At 39.4% G+C, this 22,222-nt stretch overlaps 1 pseudogene; it reads left to right on the top strand.

The window, feature by feature from the left end:
• Positions 1–2,732: 2,732 nt before the first annotated feature.
• LOC149179628 (putative pentatricopeptide repeat-containing protein At3g13770, mitochondrial pseudogene) lies at positions 2,733–7,421 on the top strand (annotated as a pseudogene).
• The last annotated feature ends 14,801 nt before the right edge of the window (positions 7,422–22,222 follow it).

The following is a 22,222-nucleotide window of genomic DNA, read 5'->3' as shown; positions in this document are numbered from 1 at the left end:
TTTTCCCCTGGCTTGAGCCAAATTCTTGTGTTCTCTTATCTTGGCTTGTCTTCTACATGTTATTTATGCTCTTTCTTCAATTATTGTCAATGAGATAATAATGTATGTGATTTCTAATGAAAGAAATGGAATTAAAATTGAGCTCATATGTATTATTGAAGTAATTGACTTAAGCAAAGAACATGTTAACTAAAATTAACAGATATCATACTCCCTCCAATATTATTCTCCTCGCCTTTGCTACATATTTCTTCCACTATACAAGGTTCTGAGCATCCAAATCTAGTGGTTTTGCAACATCTATCTTGATATATTATAGCAATCCATTGTCATCCAATACCGTTTCCGTGCAATCCTTCCATGCAATAAATTAGAGGTGCCTTCCAAGGCATACTCTAGCCTTAGTCCATTGAAGGCCATCTTCTCAGCTCTGAAAAAATCTTGCTGCATTGAGCTCCAAATTCGAACATCCTGAGAAATAACTGCAAAATTCCTGCTCTACTGTGGATCCTGCTCTAATACCATGTATAAATTATGATGTATATTTCCAACTGTTCATGAAGTTTTAATCAAAATAACAAGACACAAACCTATTCTACTGCTCTGCGGAAAGTAATTAACAATCTAGAACAAAATTTTTAGACATGCAATAAGAAATCACACACATACAACAAGTATTTTTCCCGGGGAAAACAAACTACTAAAAACACCAATGCTTGCTTGCATTAATTCAAAAGAATAAAAATGAATTCCAATTGCTTTGCTGAACAGAGCACAACTTGTAAGTGCATAACCTATCTCTCTACTCACTGAGAGGCTCTGACCCAGACTTAGTAAAAAATTTCCTTTGCTTGATCTCCTATTTCCTTGGGTTGAGAAATTAGGCTCCTATTATTTAGAAAATTCCTCAAATTGATTGCACAATTCCTTTAGTCTGATCATCTGACTGCATGCAACACCTGTACACTCAAGACTAGTCTACAACTGACGTTACAATGCCTTGGAATATCCACCAAGCCCGAGGAACTCGAATTCTCTGCATGCACTAGCTATTTTGGGCTAATTGATCAGTTAACTGGATGATCATTGAGAAGTCCCATTGCTTAACTAACCTTCCACTAGTTCCCCTAAAAGTTGGAACTAGTTTAACTTAAAACAACCTAAGATAACTGACCTTGATTGCAACAAATTAGCAACCACACATGCTGAAATGAATTCTAACACCTTTAACTCGAATTTACTTTGTTAACTGGGTGACACAAGCCATGCCACACAAGTTAACATTATCCAAGTTGTCTGCTAATGTGGAAATTCAAAATTTCTCAATTTTATCAAGGCAAAATCAAATTGAGAATTTCTTGTTGCATTTTTTTAACATGGTTTTGGTGAAGACGATGTAAAGTACCACTTACATGTGTAGATCTTACATGGGGTGCCAAAACGTCCATCGGGCCCTCATTTCCATTGTGATATTGAACCCCTTGATATCCCCCCATCTGAGCACTTTAATTATTATTCTTGGCCCTATAATAATATTGTTTGTTAAAGTAGCATATACCAAGGTTTCATTCTTTAGCAGTCTTTGAATCATTATGATTATATAAGATTCCACCATCCTAGTTCTCTGTTCATTTCTAATTGCCCTACATGACGCTGACAGGCTTTATTGGCACATTTGTCAACTTCATAGTTTTGACTTCTAAGGATGTGGAAGATTTTTTTTTGCGGAATGTCCTCCAAGATCCTCATTATTTTCAATAGATTCTCCATATACTTGTCCTTGGGCAAAGTTCCTTTGCATAAGTATTCGATGATAATGAATGAATCATCTAGGATTTGAATGTTTGTTACCTATGAGTTTTTGGCTAATGTAACTCCTTGTAACAATCCATACAATTTTACTTGATTATTTGTCTTTTGACCCAAACCCCATACATACTTCTTAACTATGTTTTTTTCAAGATTATAGAAAACCCCTTACCACTCCAGGTAAATTTAAATTATTAAATGAATAAATTTTAAAAATATGCATTAAATTTATTATACATTCAAAAATATATTTTAAATAATACAAAATAATTTCACAACAAATTTATATTTTAAAAAACCAAAACATAAAATGTTAATACTCCTTCCACTTTATAATATTAAATTTATATTACAATATAAAAAATTAAAAAATCTATAAATTATTATTTTGATATTAAATTTTGTATTTCACTTATCAATAAACACACTCTAATTTATTTATTTATTTACAAAATATCATTAACATTTTAATGAAATAATATAGTACATCCTTAATATTTAAACAATCTTTTCCCTATCTTTTTTCCATATGAGCCATTTAGAACTTTAAATTTTAACTTCTTTATTTTCCCTTACAAAATTACTTCATTTTCCGTTACAAAATTAAATGATCATAGAACTTTTTTTTTTTCCTTTCATATTTTAAATTATAATTTTATATATAGTAATTTAAATTATAATTCTATGTATATAAAATATTTAGCTTATAATGTATATTTGAAAAAAAATATCAAACAAGTAACTGTCTAGTGAGTAAAATCGGTCCATTTCCTTTCACTAATTGAAATTAAGAATAGATTTAAAATAGATAAAAACATTTAAATTAAACAAAATTTTACAACACAGATAAAGTAATTAAACATAAAATATCAGTATTACACACAAAATACTTTTATGTATATATTATACAAACGGAACGCAAACTTCAAAAGAAATTACTTTTCCATGTACAAAAACGTTATACCGATTAAGAATGCAGTGCCATCTAGACAATTCAAACCAGAGGATATCTGAAATTGCAATCTCTGTAATGCCAATTAATCGATGAGCTATTGTCATAATGCCACCAATCTGTAAGAGTAAAAAGACGGTTCTGTTTCTTCTATCTTTCTGTCAACATCATGGTACCAAAAACACCCCCAGCACAAAAACTAGAACTTTATTCAGTAAAAATGCCATTAGATCTATGCATGCTAATAGTACCGGTGCTCTGAGAGCAGGAGAAGATCTTGGCAATGACAGTGGCAACAGCGCTGGCGTTGATATAGACAAAGATGTTAGTGTGCTGTGTGACCAGGGCCGAATGAAAGAGGCGATGGAGATTCTACACGGCATGGATCGACGAGGTGTTACAGCAGAGTTTTCTACTTACGCATTCGTCTTGCATGGTTGTGCTAATAATAAATCAGTGGTTGAAGGTAAACTAGTCCATGCCCACATCATTCAGACAGGATCGAAAACCGAGGACATGTTTTTAGAAACCAAAATTGTCATCATGTATGCCAAGTCCGGACATTTGGAGTATGCTCGCAAAGCGTTTGAGGAAATGCCGGAACGAAATGTGATATCTTGGACTGTAATGATTGCAGCTTGTGCCAGGCTTAGACATGACGAGGAAGCCCTGGATTTGTTTTACAGAATGCGACGAACAGGGATTGCGATTGATCACTTTGCTTTTGCCAGCGTTCTTCCAGCTTGTGCGAACTTGGCGGCTCTTGAAGTAGGCAAGGAGGTTCATCAGGACATCGCTAGAAATGGGTTTGAATGTAATGTCTTTGTGGGAAGTGCCCTTGTGGATATGTATGTCAAATGTGGAGACCTAGAGGCTGCGCGCAATGTTTTTGACAAAATACCTGAGCGAAATGCTGTGCTATGGACAGTGATGATTTCAGCTTATGCCAGGAACGGGCAAGGGGAGGAGGCCTTGAGATTGCTTTACAAGATGCAGCGCTCTGAAATCCAACCGAGCAAGTTCACCTATGCTGTTGTTCTCCCGGCTTGCGCCAACTTGAGTGCTCTGGAGCATGGCAAAGAGATCCATCAGGAGGTAATTAAAAGAGGATTTCTGTCTAATGTTTTTGTTGGGAGTGCCCTTATCGATATGTATGTAAAATGTAATAGTGTAGAGGATGCGAGCAAAGTATTTAACGAAATGCCAGCACGAAATGTGGTCTCATGGAATACGATGATTACAGGGTTTGCACAGAACGGGTTTATTGATAAGGCCCAGGAGCTCTTTCAGGAAATGCCTGAGCGAGATGTGTTCTCATGGACTTCAATGATTGCAGGCTTTGCACAGAATGGGTTTGTCGAAGAGGCCCTGAAGACTTTTCGAGCAATGCCCGAGTATAATTTGGTTTCGTGGAATGCAATGATTGCAGGCTATGCACAGAATGAGCGTTTTGATGAGAGCCTAAAGCTGTTTCGGCAAATGCAACTGACAGGAATGAAACCAAACTGCGATACATTTGCTAGTGTTCTCTCAGCATGCTCTAACTTGGCAGCTTTGGGAGACGGGAAGCAGGTGCATGATGTCATTATTAGAAGTGGGTTGCAATCTAATATTTTTATGGGAAGTACCCTTATTGACATGTATGCCAAATGTGGGAGCATAATGGATGCACAGAAAATTTTTGATAAAATGTCTAGACGAAACACAGTCTCGTGGAATGCAATGATTGTAGGTTATGCCATGCATGGTCAGGCAAAAGTGGCGCTTCGGTTCTTTGAATTAATGCAGCAGTCAGGTCAAAAGCCAAATTATGTAACTTTCATTGGTGTTCTGTCTGCATGCTGTCATGCTGGTTTAGTGGATGATGGCTGGCAATACTTCGACTCTATGAATCAATACTATGGCATCACACATACAATAGATCACTATTGCTGCATGGTTGACCTTCTTGGTCGTGCTGGTCGTCTGGATGAAGCCAAAGAATTTATTGACAAAATGCCCATAAAACCTAATGCTGTCGTTTTGGCGTCTTTGCTTGGTGCCTGTAAGGTTCATAATAATATAAAGATTGGAGAACATGTTGCAGAATGCCTTATTGAGTTGGAACCAAAAAATCCTGCACCTTATGTCCAACTGTCAAACATATATGCATCAGTTGGCAGGTGGGATGGCATTGAGAAAGTACGAAAATTAATGAAAGAAAGGAACGTAAAGAAGGAGCCTGGATGTAGCTGGATTGAGATCAATAACAAGATAACTACTTTTCTTGTCAGAGACAGATCACACCCACAGATGGAAGAAATTTATGCAAAATTGGAGGCATTGTCAGGGCAGATGGAAGCTGCAGGGTATGTCCCTGATACAAAGTGTGTGCTACATGATGTTGAAGAGGAGCAGAAGAAATATATGCTTCTTTACCACAGTGAAAAACTAGCAATTGCATTTGGACTTATTAATACGCCACCAGGGACATCCATTAGAATTGTGAAGAATCTTCGGGTGTGCGATGACTGTCACTCTGCCAGCAAGTACATCTCAAAGATAGTTAGCCGAGAAATTGTTATGAGGGATACCAGCCGTTTCCATCATTTCAAGGATGGGAACTGTTCTTGTGGTGATTACTGGTAACGGTAATTGAAAGAAGCTCTAGAGTGTAGATGTATGTTGCGTGACAGTGATCTTATATGCACTGCCAGTATCTTATTTGAAGCCAAGACTGGGTACAGCATTCTGTTTCTGTTAAAGCATTTGGAGATGCCATGTATATTTTTTTGTATGCCGGTTGGCAAAAGGAAACACTGTAGGAAAAATTCGTGAAGCATACAGATTGTAAGAGGTGTACCATCTTTAAAAGATTTAGTAAGAGAGGTCACATTGAAAATAGTTGGCAGTATTTGGGCTGGAAAGTAAGAACTGAACATTAAACCTGTTACACCTCATATTGTATGAGGTTCCGCTTTGTAATTTTCATCGCATTTATGGGATTTGCTGCTGATTCCTTGGAGGCCTTTGGTTGGGGGAGTCTCACTTCTCCTTGATTGGATGACTGTGCTTGCTGCTTGGTGTCTTCTCACATGTGTTTGTCTTGTTGATCACCGATGGGATGTTATAGTGAAGTAGAAATTGTATGCCTCTAAGCAATCTATAATTTGCTTGTATTCTTCAAAGAGAATTCATTGTCTGCCAAGTCCAATTTTTGATGAACTAGAAATGATTTCCAAAAAAATCACACTCAGCTTGAACAACCTCCAATATCAACAGAGATAGTATCACTGAGCTGATTTTCATAATGGTATAAGATCTCCAGGAACTGAAGTTAACTAATTTCCGCAGGAATTTCACCAGTAAGCACCTTGTAATGCAAACAAGCTCACAATTTGGTCAAGCCGATGGTAGCTGGATTGCTTCTTCTCAAGTTATTATTGTATAGCAGATCAGTGAAATGGATCAATCTGTTAATATTGATCAGAGATTGAACAGTTGAACTTGTTATTGGAGAGATATAGCTATTGCAAATATAACAGTCGACTAAGCATGCTGGAATTCTTGTCGGAGGCAATTATTAGCCCAATGAAGATGTTGCAATGCTGCATTTGCACAATAAACTATTTCCAGTAGTACCTACCAAAGATTTATTGGATAAAAACAGGTACTGAAGACTCTGCAACATACTAAGCTCTGGACGAATGGTGCCATTGAGGTTTATACTAGATAAGCACACAGATCAAAGTTGCATTACTTACCTAAATTGTGCAGGAACACTACCAGTAAGCCTATTTTAAGTAGTTCAGAGGATATCATTCACCAAATTTGCCTTCTGAACCTCTTCTAGTTTACTTGATCCACCAGGGATTTCTCCTCCCAGATTATTATTTCCAAGTGAGAAAACTAGAAGACTGTTGTGTTACCCAAGTTCCTTGAGAATTGAGCCACTCAAATTGTCCTCTTAAAAAATCAGCCTTTGAAGCTGTGTAACCTAGCTTTACCTGATAGGTATTAATCCATGCTCGCTAAAACTAGTCAGTCCTTAGACTGTCAACTCTCTGCATTTGCCAAGCCCGGAAGGAATCCTACTGGATAATTCATTATTATTGTTCATCATAACTGTGAACTCCGTTAGTGTGCCCAACTCGTTTGAGAAAATTCCAGAAAGTACATTTGAAAACAGCAGTGACACAGAAAGATTTGACAATTTATCAAGCTCAGAAAGCATAGACCCCTAAGAAAATTAGAAGAGAGGTCCAAGGTTTTGAGAGCTTGGAGCTTGCCAAAGGCTGCTGAAATGCTCCTGGGCAAAGAAAACGATAAATTCAAAACACAACTTTCTCAAAAAAAAATAATCATTTAAGTTTACAAGTATGCATGGATAAAGGTGTACAGTGGGCACACAAGGATGACAAACTGAACATGTTAAACCCTGGCAATAAAACCTAGGCTCATAAACAAGAAATCCCTGCTGGCAAAGGTAAGCCGTCAAGGAAACTGCAATCTTTTTTCACACTTGAAATGCAAAAGGAGACAATATGGAAACCAAAAAAGTCAAAATGCCAGCCATATCACGACTGCCAGCACAGGAGGCAGGGTGGAAAAGTGGGAAAGCTTAAGTGAGGATCACTGGTGGAAAAGGTGGGAAAGCCCAAAATCAAGTAATGGAACAATATACTTTCTTAATAGACCCACCTAAGATATACAATTGACCTTCCAAGCCATCAGAGATTTCCAGTTTGCCAGTCATCGGTTCTCATTTAATAGAGCGTGAAGTTGACATCAGTGGCCGTACTCCAAATTGTTTCGGCTTCTTTCCTGGATGCATAATTTGGCAAAAGAAAATCAACAGAGGAGGTTTTGCATGGTTTTATCATGGTTGAAGATAACCCAAACCCTTGTAATTTTGAGAGCTATTAAATACAGCTCAGTAGTCAGCCCATGGCATTTGTATCTGTTTATCAGACAAACAAAATGGGTCAAATCAGACTCCAAACAACTCTTTCCCTTTGCATGGTTGCATCGTGATTGAAGATAACCCAAATCCTTGTAATTTCGAGAGCAATTCAAATGCAGTTCAGTAGTCAGCCCATGACAGTCCTATCTTCTATCACAGAAACAAAATGGATAAAAAAACAGAGTCTAAACAACTCTTTCTTTGGAATGGGAAATGAAAGTTATGAGAAGAAATTGCTGTAATTGTGCCAACTTGTCTATATAGTGAATTGACAATAATGCATCTGCTCTTTTAATTTACAATTCTAATGGTAGAAGCTTCACACATGGGCATTTTAGTGCTACTAAAATATACCAGTGCACATCTAGGAAGCGGCATTCTGCTACTGATGTATCTCACTCGTCATGATTAATTACCACAAGTGTTTTCAGATACCTCAGGCCTTAGCCCTGTTGATTGTTCTTGTGACCTGATATGTTTGGTGATGCCACCTATGTTTACTGGGAAAAATTTTGATGGTGGAAAAATTTGAATAAGGATGTTGGGAAGTTAAAGCAACTAAACGTAAAATCCAACCAACATGGAGGAATATCCAATTGCAGACTATCTTAGTCTTCTAGGATTGACACTTGAAGAAAACATTTGGTATCCTCTTGAAAATTCTAATCACCTTTGATCAGGAAGGTGTTCCAACTCCAGGTTTAAGAAGACAAGTTTCAAGATCTTTTTCATCTAGTATTAGAATGATTACATCTATCAAGCCCCAACTACTGCAGGAAGAAGTTTGTCAGCTTCATCTTTCATTTGTCAATTGGTGCTACATCGGTAAATGAAGATCCTGCTGAGACACCGGCATTGCACAATCAACAATTAAATACTCATCATTGCAGATCTCATTGGCATTGATAAAAATGTTATTGTGAACATGGAAAAGGGCAACCTTTATCTTCTGCTTATTCGCAATCTGATCTGAAGTCATGACAATGACTCTCCTGACGAGGGACCAGTATCAAGTATAACAATTCTTGAAACTATATGTTCAAGAAGATGTTCCAGCCAATTTCAAGAGGGACATTCAACACTAATATCTCAAAAGCTGACTATAAAGTCTAGGTCAAGAAAGGCAATGATTCCATATTCCAATACTCTGTTATGTTCAACTCATTAAGAATAAAAAATAGCTTTAGTTACAACCTTCATAGTGCAAGGGAGTTAAAGTTGTAAATGCAGAAACTAGCAATCACCATGTCTTGAATTTTGAAGTCATTTTATGAAATTCCATCACCATCAATTGAGCCGATCATGGGATCTTGAAAGTATGTTATGTGGAAAGGTTACATTAGCTCTTTAAATATTGAAGCATGCTTTTTGGTTGATTCCTGGGAGGAATAATTTTTTCATTGGTAGCTGAATTGCCATTTTGCAATCGTCAATCATGCAACCATTTCACTTACATAGAATTTTCAGAAACCTGATAAAAGGAGTTAGGCATTCTCTTTTGATGCTCTGTTGTATGATTTTTTTTCCGGCTGAATAACCCATTAACTAGCAATTACTCTTAAAGGTGCAAAAAGTACGCTGTTGTAAGGTGGAAAGGTGAAAATGATATAATTTAAAATTGCATTAGTGGAACAATGTGAAATGCAGAATATGAGAAATTAATGATGCACTTGAAATTCCGGAGAGGTATATATATATATATCAAATCAAAGAGTGTTGCATTCCCATTATTTGCTTTTTCTGCAGTTGATAGATAATAGATTTGTGAAAGCAAAGCTCTCTTTTCGAATATGGTTTCCACTGACAAAATTTGCCTCCTTATGATGGAATATTACTAATAGTAATCGATTTGTATATACATGTGCACAAATTGAATATTTCACTTATCAGCGGGAGGTTTCCACTGACAAAATTTGCCTCCTTATGATGGAATGTTACTGATAGTAATCAATTTGTATATACATGTGCACAAATTGAATATTTCACTTATCAGCGGGAGACATACTTCACTCATCATCGGGAGGGCACACACTGGGTTGTTTTGTAAGCCTTTGATTTGGCCATTAGTTTGAAACAAAAGAATTTGTCATGAAGTTTTAAAATCAAGTTTGTTGTGTGGTAGTGGGAGGATGATGTGCAATCCCAAGGGGATATAAAGAACAAGTATTAATAAGTATTCATTCTTGCAAAGATGGTTTTTTTTTTTTTTTTTTTCTATCCCACTTTGCAATCATTTAGTACAGCTATTTATTTGTTTATTAAATTTAAGCAGGCCTAACACCAAGGTATTGCACCTTTATGAGTACAAGGTTTCATGATTCATCGGTATTGGCACATTATTTTTATAATTTTGTCTAAAACGAAGACATTACACCATAACCAAAAAGTACCACCAGACATAAAACGTTCAGCAGTAATCATGAATAACAGTAACTATCAAATAGCACAGTAATATGGCAAGAAATCTATTTTGAGGAAGTTTGATATGCATATGGCAATGGTTTTACAACAGGAAAAATTTGATTTCTAAAAGGAAGCATTTTTTTGTATAACAAAAAAGAACTAGTAGATCTATGAATATGGTCTGTCAGGGTGGTTGTTCCATGGAAAGCCATATCCTTGACACTGTTTGCATGATGTTGGAAATTGTTGCAACTTGAAGAAAGACGAGAAGGTTAGCAGGCATGAAGGAGAAATATGAACTCCTGAATATTCCTCTACATATGAGTATAGGTTCCTCTATATATGAGTAGGTGTTTTGATGCATGAATCCATATGAAAAACAAAACAAAATAAATAGTCCATACTAGAAATTCATGCTAGCACATCTAGTATGATTCTAAGATAACACTTCCTCCATACCTAACTACTAAGGAAACATACTAGCTTCATGAAGAGTCCTCTCCCTTTTAAATATGGTTGGACCTTGCGAACCATCAAAAGGAAAACCATGATAAATAAAACCCACCAAAAGAACATGCAAAATAAAAATGAATGGATTGTATAGGGCAGTGAAAAGCCTCCACAAGTAATGTAGCCAAGGAATTGATAAATTAATTTTAATCGAAAAGAGTAAGTTGTGGACAATTTTTTTTAGCTGAAAAACCAAAGTTAGAATAGAAGCAACTAAAGGCTATGTTAAGTTCATAGATTTTTTTCAAGCATTTGAAATGTGTATCAAATCAGTCATTTTTCTTTGTTTGTTGGTTATATATATATATATATATATATAGACACACGCAATTTGAGCTACATTGCATTTCTAGTTGTCCCTAGACTCCAATCCGAGGTACATTATGTTTGTAATGTCCAGGTAAAACCCAATTTGAGGCACATTATATTACAAATAAAAAAGAAGAAGAAGAAAAAAACATGGTGTAATGTCCCCTTACCCCAATCTAAGGCACATTATGAAATTTTTTTTTGCCTCTGGTACAATAATTTAAAAAAAAATCTTTAGATTGGCTCTTAATTACTGATACCATATTATATTATGCCTAGTAGGGATTTTTAGCATTTACTTTTAGTAATGTCAATCTATAATACATCTTGGTGGCCCAACTAGGTCAATTTCCTTGCATCTAGGTACCCATGGTACCATAATTCTTCTCTATCATGAATGCCTAATGCACACTAACATGACTTGCAACATATAATATGATAACAACAATAAAATAAGCATGCATTATTAATAAAGTTCATGAACAGCATATTTACACCATAATAAGCACATCAAAAATAGCATACAAACTTAATTGGAACACTTATCTTTTTTATAAATGGCACCAACTAGCTACCTACATTAGATTTTACCCCCAACCATAGACCCCATTGCTCCAATATTCTCCCTAGTGGGTCACCCCCGAGTTGGGGCTATGACTCCACTAGGGAAAGGCTCACTTAGAACTAACTATGGTCATATAATCAACACCATAACTCCACTAACTTACAATCTCACATTCTCCCTTCAACCTCTACAACTCAAGGTAATGCATGTCTTTCTTTGCCTTCATAGTGCCTCTAGTTATGCCACTATCCTTCTAGGGCTCTAACATAGGTTAGCTTAGAAGTCTCAAAGCACTATGGCTCCAAGAGTTTTAGCTTCCCTTTGGAGTCTCTAGGCACCCTATAGGCCTCACACTAGGAAACCTATCCTACACACTTCTCCCTCTAGGGCTCCAACCTTTCCCAAAGCAACCCAAGGAAAAGTGTATACACCAAGAGCCACATATAACCCACAAGGTAATACGATATCACAAAGTCACAACTTCTCCCAAAGCAAGTACAATGGCCATAAAAAATGATAATGGACGAGGATTACACTAGATCTTCACTTTATATATGCATGTGCCCAAAATGACAAGTGTCGCCTTAATAAGCACCTTACGCAACACTTGGATATTTGTTCCCCCTCATTGGGAACTTAGGATAAACATGTAATTAAGGACTTCATGCTTAGATTAATATTTAACTTATCTCCTTGGATTAAAGCTCCCTTTTGCTTATCCCTTAGCCTCCTTTCCCTCTTGTTGTGTCATAACCGGCCTTCTCTCTTGTCTTATTTAATCTGCAGTAATGGTGCAATTTATTAATATAAGTGTGATTACATGTTATATTGCTAGTCTTGTTGGCCATTAATGATCCAGATTGGATCATTATATTGTTTGTCATCCATCTTGATGCATTCGGTATGGAAAAAGTGGAGGAATCATCCAACGAGATCGTTTTATCAACATGACCTAGTTTGGCAAAATGGGGTTTGAAAGCTTATGGGAGCGTTTTGATGCATCAAATGAAAGTTTTTGGAGGTAAAATGTTGTCGCTTTATCACCACACCTCTTCATGTTATTCTACACACAAAGATATTTCCAGCGGCACAAGAAGCGTGTCAATCGAAGTCTATATAAGAAAGTTATGCCACTAAGAAATTGATCCCTCCTATTTTCACTATTTTCACCACCATGGTTCGAGAGGATGTTGCGTCAGGCCCCATTATTCATGAAAAATGGGCTAGCCACATGATTTTGATGTAAAAGACTCTGGAAGAGTCTATATTGTAACTCTAGTTAAGAGTTGAGGTAGTCAAACTTAATCACTAGCAGGCTATCAGGCTATGTTATAATTGGGCCACTAGGAGGAAGAGGCATTCCATTCTTTCAAGTGCATTTGTTCCATCGCTGAGCAAAAATAGCCAAGAGAGATAAGAGGTTGAGCACACAAAGAGGATTTGTGCACTATCGCAGCCCAAGAGCCACATACCATACTCGTTTTACCTGCAACCATATTTCCAAATGGAGAAAGAGAGCAGAGTGACCTCACCTTCTAGCCGGGTTTTTGTTGGCGGAAAAATGATGGATGGGTTGAGACCCTAGTTTCAGGCACATGGGCCAATAAAGGCTCCGTCATAGTCTAGCATAACGCTGACATATTCACCCTATTAAGGAAGAATAAGGCGTCTCACCCGAGGCGTGCTGCGACTTTACTTAGATAAGGGGTTGGAATCCGGTATTGGAAAAAACCACGTGGAGACCATCAACACCCAATAAACCCAAAACTAGAACATCAAAGGTGAAATCGCAATAGCTCAAGCATTCAAGAAGAAAATATATTGTGCATGTGCAATCATAATCAAATTTTTAAAAGGCCACATCAAATCACATGTAAAGATTCTCATAAAACCCTGTAACTCCTCAAACTTCCATTAGATTCAACAACATTACAATGATGCATCGAGCTCGAAGGCCTTGTTAACAGAACAAAAACTAACATAACCATATATACATGAGCAAGATAATATATAACAATGTGGGTTCAGTAGGCTCCGCAACAACATTTCGGTGCACATCTTGCTTCTCCTCCCTTCTCTAGCTTCCCCCCCCCAGCCTTCTTAAACCTCACGCTTGCCTGTACTACTACTTCTCCCTTAGATGCTCTGCCTTTTTCCTCTTTCAACTGCCTCTTTTGTTCGAATTTATCTGCTTCCTCAGATGTTATGACTCCTTTCAGCTCGGCTACGACTGCTTGAGACCTGATTTCTCTAACCAGTTCTTCACAACTGCTAGTCTTTGGCGGGTCGCTTCTCCTTCTCCATCTGTCTCCTCCGCGACTTCCCAAGCGTTACCTCTGGTCAAAATGTGGTCAATCCTCAAAACATGTCGCAACTTAGTTTCCAAAACAAAGGACCCAATTGGCCCCGACCACAGTCCATTGACTCGTCCACGAGTCAATCTTTTATCGGTGCTAGTGGTGCTTCTTCCTGTGCTGCTCCTCATTCACTGGATCCTTCAAACGAAGGACCCAACTTTGGTACAAATTCAATAGCGACATTTTTGAACCTTGTGAAATCATGAAGAGCCGTGTACCAAAAAATTATGAGAGTGCTCGCTTGATCAAGGAACTACGTTGTGAGTTTGGCAGTAGGGGGGAAAGAGTGTATTCCATTGAATTTCTGTGTCCTCGTTGATCTGTTTTAGTGTCTCTAGCTGAGCCTGTGCTGGTGGCTTAAGGTCACAGAGTAGGTGCTTGTCCTTTCTCGACACATCCTCGATTTGTTAGATTTGGGTTTTGAGGACATCCACTTGTGCCAAAATATCCTTCCGCTGGGCCTTGTCCTTGGAGGCCATGACTTGGTTGAAAAAATGATTGGCCTATTGATGCAGGGGGTATATTGGTTGATTTCTAAGGGAAAGGTAGCCTGACCATTTGCGAATTTGTGCTAAGTGTTCCTTGGCTTCCTCTGTAGCCTAAATGATAGAGGCTTTCATACAAGCCACTTCTGCGATTTTCTACTCAATCTCATTGGTATATTGGGAAGCAGGATTTTGTAGCGCTCTCTGAGTTGTAGAAATACTTCGTTTGAGCTCTCTATTGATCAAGATGAGGTCAGTGCAGACTACTTTAATGTGGTCGCAACATTCCAAGAGAGTGCAGGTTGAGAAGTCTTTTGGGGTGTTTGTGACTATCTCTGCGACTGAGGGCCATATGTCCTGGAACTTTACAGTAATTTGGTTGACCTGATTATGGCTAATTTGTTTCTCCCAGAGGATATGATCTCATTCTGAAGCAAGGGAAAGAATCTATTGTTGTTGTTGTTGTTCATGTTTAGTTTCCAAAACACTGCGCAATGCCTCTACTTGGTGTGAATAAAATTAAGTAGTTGAGCTAAGGGCCAACCTTGGAGATCATCAGGGGTCATATTCGAGGGTTGAGGGACCCGAATCTGCAATGGTTGTCCAATGGTAACTGATTTCTTATATTTCCCTTGGGGTGATGCTTCTCTCTGTGATGGTTCGATGGTGGGAGGACTAATGTGGACTCAGGTGGAGTGCAGTGGTGATGACAGGTTGGGATCAATGAGTAGGGGAACTGCATGGGTGGTTTTTGGATTCAGATTCACAGGGGAAATAAACTGAGCGGTAACTGTTAATGGGCCTGATTCAAGCAGTAAAGACAACAAAGATGTATGGATAGACTCCATACCTGAAGGATGGGTTGTAAGTTCCCCATTTGTATTTTCGATAACTGAATGGATCACAGAGTCTACCTCCAGTTACGTTTTAGTACTGAGCAGAATTCCGGATGGAAGTATGTCTCAGATGCTGGTGGATGTTGAGGCTGTTCGAGGTGAGGGATTACGTGACCTTGGGGATGCAAAAAAAGTGGAAGGTGGATTCTCTTCAGTGATGGGTGTGGTGGTGTGTGATTGAGGTTCTTCAGTAAGGTCAACAACCCATGCATAGGTCGTTTTAATCTTTTTCCTAGGGACTGATGGTGATTTGGTGGTAAGAGGTCGTATGTTCAGAATTGTGGGTTCAAAATGAGAGTGAGGTTCCACTGAAGGAATTGAAGCAATAACATGGCTACAGGGCAAAGAAACAAGCGAACTTGAACTGATAAATTCAGAAAAGGTAGGAAAAGTACTTACTAAAGCACCGAGGTTCTCCAAAGTTTCGTGTAGGGACTGCATACACGTCTCAAGCTTCTTGATGACTGGAGTCAGTGTTTCCTCTGCCAGTCACTTCCTTGAGGCCAAAGGGGTTTCTCCAGGTAGTGGCTAGGGCACCATTCCTCCAAAAAAGTATATATTCTTCACCTCTCGAACTTCTCCAGAAATCCCCAATGAGGAAGAGACTTCGATATAGAAGGCTTCTTCGGATAGCATAAAATTTTGGACCCGCATCTGAAATGTGTCGGAGTTGATGCACTTCGGGCGCACCCAGGTGCTTCCATGTATTACGCCAAACCATATATCATGTGAATATTCACTGAGGAGTGACAGTGGGATTCTTGGTCTAGCCTTGGTGATGTCCAACATCTTCTTGTACCAGCCGACAAAAGAGGCCTCATTGATTTCGTTGTTGCTGGGGTCCTCGGAGGTTCACCATGGTAAATACCTGAGTGCAAGGGGTTGGTCTTTAGTAACCGTTGCCATCTCTCTCCCCTCTGGTGGGCACCATTTCCACATAGGCTAAGGCGATAATGAGATATCCATATATAATATGAGTAGCCCTTTTATAAATATCCTCACAAGCATGGAATAGTTCATTTAACAGAAAACTACACCAATTCAACTGTGTCTTTCACACAAGCTTCTACAACTGATATATTATCCAATGTGCATTCACCTCTTGATAAATTCTGCATGAGCTTTCCAGCAACCATATAACAGGTGAATTTGATGTTAGTCTTTTTAATTGGTTCTATCAAGGCACCTTTCCTCCATGCCGGGTACCATACCTTTCGTAATAATTGTCATCACCTGTCTTCTTCGACGTATTCTAAAATACAGTTGATAACCCGACTCCGGCAGCAGACAACCTTGTAAGTCTTTGAATGTCGACGACATGAATTGGGTATTCCTTGTCGAGCCATAGAGACCCTCCATGCATCCTGCTAATGAGGAATTTTGTGCATTGCATCACTGCTCCTACAATGTTGAATACTAGAAGACCCCGTAAATTCAGCAGTGTCGACCTCTGTAGTCCTCTGAAGTCTTCTCTAACTTTTTTCGATTGGCTTCCGTCGGGTTTGGTCATAGCTTTTGTGTAGACTTCTCGCTTGAGTGCTGGAAAATGGAAAGAGTGCGAGAGATCATTTTCTACAAGCACAACCTTATCGTACTTTCCATAGAGATTCTCAGTTTGGTTCAATGTCAGGAACAAATATTATAGTCTTCGTCATGGTTGCAGTGCAATGGTGATACAAAAGGAACACTAGAGGCTTGAACTTGGGCTGGGAATAGGGAAAATTTGTTACAGACTCCAGACTTGGCATTTGACCACCTCATATTTTGATACTGAGAAGATTATCATTGCCATGAAAATTAAATAGAAAGGCTCGACATGTTGTTTTTTATTGACCACTTAACTAATTAATATGGTAACTTTCCCTACACGATCCCAACCATGTCAGCAATAATTATCGCTAGCTGGACCTAACTCAGATGACACAAAAAAACTAGAAAATGACGGTGGGAATGATGGGTAATTATGGAGCTATGATGGCAGGCGCCTAGAAGTTGATGGACAGATCGTGCAAAGGATATTACGGGAGAGATTTAGCCCAAATTCAAACTGAAACAAGGAATTATTACTAATTATTATGGATACGACGACTAACACGTGTGACTCCTTGACCACAAATGGTTGCAGAGGGGTGAAGCTACTTCTGCAACTAAAAGAAATGGTTGAAATTTATTCATGAAAAAATTCAACTGGAATGACTAAATAACTAAATTAATTGTCACAACTGACAACCTAAAATAACTTACTGAATCTACCTAGACCTACCTACGATCCCCTTCCGAAGACCAAATCATTTTGATGTAGAAATGATTGAGCCATGGAAAGGTTTCAGATGTGCACCATTTACCCATCCAAGCACTTGGAAACCATCCAATTGTGCGAGCTTGACAACTCCTAATTCTTTCACTTCTGCAATGATGAAGGGTTCCAACCAATGCATTTTTAGCTTTCCAGGAAACTTTAAGAACTTACTATCGTATAGAAAAACATGTCCTCCAACTGTAAGAAAAATTTTCTTGATATGCCTACCATTCCATGCCTTTTGCCTCTTCTTTTCGACAGTTTGGTGGAAATATGCTAGAAACCTAGCCTCGTCTAGCTCCCAAAGTTCTTCCAACTGCTTTGGAATTGATTCATCCTCTATCATGCGAGTGGCCTGTGTGATAAAAAGGTTGGAGATGGTAAACTAGGTAGGTACTACGACTTCTCATCCATACGCTAACTAGAAGGGCTGGCTTCGACATAATCCTTCGTAGCATCAGCCAAGGAAATTGATGGTATTTGCATATCTGACACAGTCACCCATTCTTCAAAGTTCGTAGGTGATGCATGCTCATCCAAGATGTGTGCTCTATGTGTCTGTACAACTTTGTGTTGTGACTCATCAAAGGTTATGCTGTACACATCTGTTTCTTAATCATCTTCAAGGAGAATGGTATCCCCTTTTTCACTTGGGACTTGCTCTTATGTTGGAGCTAGTGAAGCTTATGGGGTCACCTCAGTTGCTTTTGGCATGAGGTCAGTGTCCTGATCTTGTTCCAATTGTACTGTCTCCATGTCCATTTGTTCTAATATCGGTTCATCCTACTGAGTAATTTCCTATTCCTATGGCTGCTCACCCTGTTCCTCATTTTCTGCTGGTGGATCTGAGTCTTAAACCTGTATCGGTGCAATTTGCGTTGTCTATGCGCCTTGCACTTCCTCCTGTTCATGTTCTTGTTCTTTTTCATGCGGTGCTTCCTTTGATCTTCTGTGCATATCTTGTTCTTCTTTGAGCTTCTGCTCTACTTCCTGCAACTTCTTCTCTGTCTCTTCCAGTCTTTGTTGGTCTCTCTTCTTCTGCACTCCTCTCTTGTCGCGTTGTCACCTCTTTGCTTCTATCTCCAAAGCTACTTTCTCAACAAGTGGATCTTCCTTGAACTTGTAGCTTTTCTCCACCTTTGCGCTTTCGACAATCTTCCTCTTGCCTTTGTCTTGCACATGTTTTCTGCTTGTCGTTGTTGTTGCCGCTGCTCCCTGTGGCACTGCTGCCTTGAGTGCTGCTATCCACTCTACTACCATGTTGACCGGTTCATTGAGCCTAGAGGATTTATAGCAATATCTCCATGGGTCTTTCTCTAGCCAATGACACGCCCCGCGGATCCAAGAATAGTACACTCTCGCATAGTGGTCCCTATATAAGCCATGTGGATTGTATGGATTGAAATTATTGGTGCCAAAATGAAACTTCTTGAATTCCTCGACCTCAACATCCGCTTCTTTCAAACTTCGAATCGTGTGCAACCCAATCCAAAAAGGAAGGATAGGCCATGGTGCCTTCTTCTTCCTATGCAGTCCAATTGATAACCCTGTCGAGATGTGGTATGCAACCTCCTGCATGACTAGCTTGTCCGTGGAAAATCTTGGCGAAAAATGTGGAGCCTTCTCTGCGTTGTACATCCTGATGGAGGTGCCATCAGGTGAGGCGTACCAATCTGCAATGTTCAACAACACCTCCATTGCGCCCTGTGACATGCAAGGCAGATCTTGTTCAAAGATCATCATGTATAGAGGAGCAGTGAAGTGGTCATATAGTCTAGCAATGACTCCTCGGTAGCTGCATTCTAAGAGAAAATTGCAATATATGTTCACAACATTCTCTAAAGGTGTCCATGCCCAACCCATGCCAAGAAACTGTTAATGGGTACAGATTGCATCGACAAGGTAGGAATACATGAAGAATCTTGTTTGCTGATCCGTGGGTGGACTCTGGGCATCTGATATATGCACTTTCAACTGGAGATCCAACATGTTAGACCAATTGAAAGGTTTTCCTTCACTTTCCAGCTGATCCAACATAACAACCCAACTCTGCGGGAAGGTCTCCATACTCTCTTAGCCATACAAGTGACATGTAAAGATGACCAAGAATTGGTAAGCCTTCTTGGGTGTCTTTGTATTGTAGATCTGGTTGGGTGTCATCGTGAACTTTGATGGCTCCCTTACCCAATGCTTCAATATGTATCTTGTGTTTGCGTTGTCGTTGGGAGTGTAGAATAGTGCATCCATCATGTTCACTGCCTACAGAAAATGATATATTTGTTGATAATTTTCTGCCCTGAAGGTAGCAAGCTCTACTCCACTGAAACTTCTCAGTATCATCGTCTTACGATCAGTGCGTGAGACAATCCAATGGATCACATCTGTGCATGGGAAGGTGGGATACCTGCATGAAACCTTGTACAATCATGACTTATGAATATTGACATAGACCTGTCGGTCGTCTAGATTCTCCTCAAAGTTGTCTGTGAATATAATGTTGATGTCTTGCCATGTGACCTTGATGTCTTCTCAATGAACAGGGGTGTGTCTGTGTACACGGGCAAGCTCATAGACACCTGCTCAACCATATCTCTAGTACTTCTTTCAACTGTGTCTTTTGATCCATCTCTCTTGGAGGCCATGATACCTGTACTACTTAGAAGCTGCTCAAAAACTTGTGGTACCCGGAGACAGAGAGGACACTCATAGAAAGACAATGTAAGCTAAAATAGAAAACAACTCAAGAATCAATTAGGAAACAAATTGGGTGACTTTTGGGCAAGATTGTGTAGCATCGACTCTAGGAGGCTGGAAGATTGTCAGTTGGAACTGCGCATTGCACAATCTTAACTACTAGTGAGGCTCACTGTTAACTGGAACTGCGCAATGCGCAGTCCAGAGAGGTTGATTGCTGACTGGAACTGCGCAATGCGCAGTTCAGTCAGGCTGGGTTGGTGGCTGGAACTACGTATTGCACAGTTCCAGTGGGCAGGATTGGGACATTGCCTCCTAGGATTACACAAAGCACAGCTGGGAGCCATTGTGGGCAGCCTATGCACAATTCCTGGAAGTAAGGCAAAGCCTTGACTTCCAAGAATGCGCAGTGCATGGCGGGAGAGGCAAGATCTAGGCCAAGGCAGCCCAGATCTGCCCAAGGGCACCCTAGAAATGGTAAGGACTGAATCTGTGTGCAAAGATGGTGCAGATATGAGTGAATAAACATGCATGCAATTCAAGCAAGTGCAGAAATGTAAAACAATGAAGCTCATGAAGAGAGTCGCCGCAACGACGACTATAAGTGCAGAAACAATGTTATACATGCGACACTAAGGAAATGAAATGAAAAGCTAGAAACAACACTTCTACAAGTTAAAACACATTGAAATTCTAACGGTCCTTTAAAAAAACAAGGAAAACAACACTCACACAAGCCGAGAAATAAAAAGTGACAGAAAAAGTGGCAAAAGACATGAAAATCAAAACTTACTCGAAAAAGTTGTGTCGAATGTGTCGAAAGTTCCTAGATCCCCCAGGAATGCCAAAGCTCCAAGATCAAATGTGGAGAATGAGCTCTGAGGCATCCATTAAATATATTTGGTGAACTTAGGGTTTATGACGTGCATGCTACAAATCTAGGAAAAAGTTACACTTGGCAAGAAGTTTCTAAAATCGACTTTGCATGTAACTCCTACTGCTAAAAATATATCCCTAAAATCTAGGGATGCTTTTTCTCTCTTTTGATTTTTTCTTTTTTGGGAAAAGATGCTCGACATGCAAGGACAAATTGCGCAATTCTAGAGAGAACCGAGCAACCTACCGCCACATGCAACAGACAGTCACTGAGGGAAAAGCTTATGTGTTGATTCTGGGCTGAGTGGCTCTGGCTGGTTGGCCATCTCTACGCAATTTTCCAGAGAAAGGTTGCTGGCATGCTCTGCACATTTCTGGGGAGCAGTGCTCGTTGGCTTTCTCTTCGCAATTTTCCAGATTAAGGTCGGTTGGCCTGTTCTGTGTAATTTTTGAGTGCAGGGTAGTTGTTGGGTTGCTCTGCACAATTCCTAAGGGGAAGACAGGCAACCCTCTAGGATTGCATAGTTTTTCCCGAAAGCACAAAGACCGGATGTGAACCAAGTGCTGGGTCAACTTGTGGTTGGTCAACAGAACAAGTAAGTGAACACATGCTATCAAACGACAGATAAGATCAAATAAACACAAGTACCTTATCAGTGCAGGATAATTGCTATGATTTCGAGGAGGGCGGCTCCAAAACGAAGTGAAGGAAAAATTTTGGAGGGTGGTTGTAGCCACTACAACACCTTCCTGCTATAAAGTGACTCGTTCCTGCCTCATTTTCTTGAAAGTCAATCTCCAGTTCCCAGTGCACTCTTCCCTGTCAGTTGTCTACACGGGACCCCCGTTCAAGCACCCATACTACTCAAAGAACTACTCTCGACATTGTTTTCAACTACACCTACAGAAAAACTAAGTAACCTACCATCCACGGCCACTTGTAATTTGTGAATTTTCTCGTAAATGAAGAAGACGAAACATGAAACCTCAAAAACCCATGAAGTCAAGTCCTCTTCTAGCCTCGAACCCCTCATGGACACCAAGGCCCAAATTTTTGACCCAGGCTGTTCCTACCACCTCATTAACCTTCATTTCGACCTATCTGGAAATCAGGTTAGGGGGGAA

The sequence above is a fragment of the Pinus tabuliformis genome, chromosome 3_2, assembly GCF_031772625.1.
Source record: "Pinus tabuliformis cultivar Carrire ecotype Pingquan chromosome 3_2, CPIR1, whole genome shotgun sequence".
Taxonomy (NCBI): Eukaryota; Viridiplantae; Streptophyta; class Pinopsida; order Pinales; family Pinaceae; genus Pinus; species Pinus tabuliformis.
This window is presented reverse-complemented; position numbering and strand designations above follow the sequence as displayed.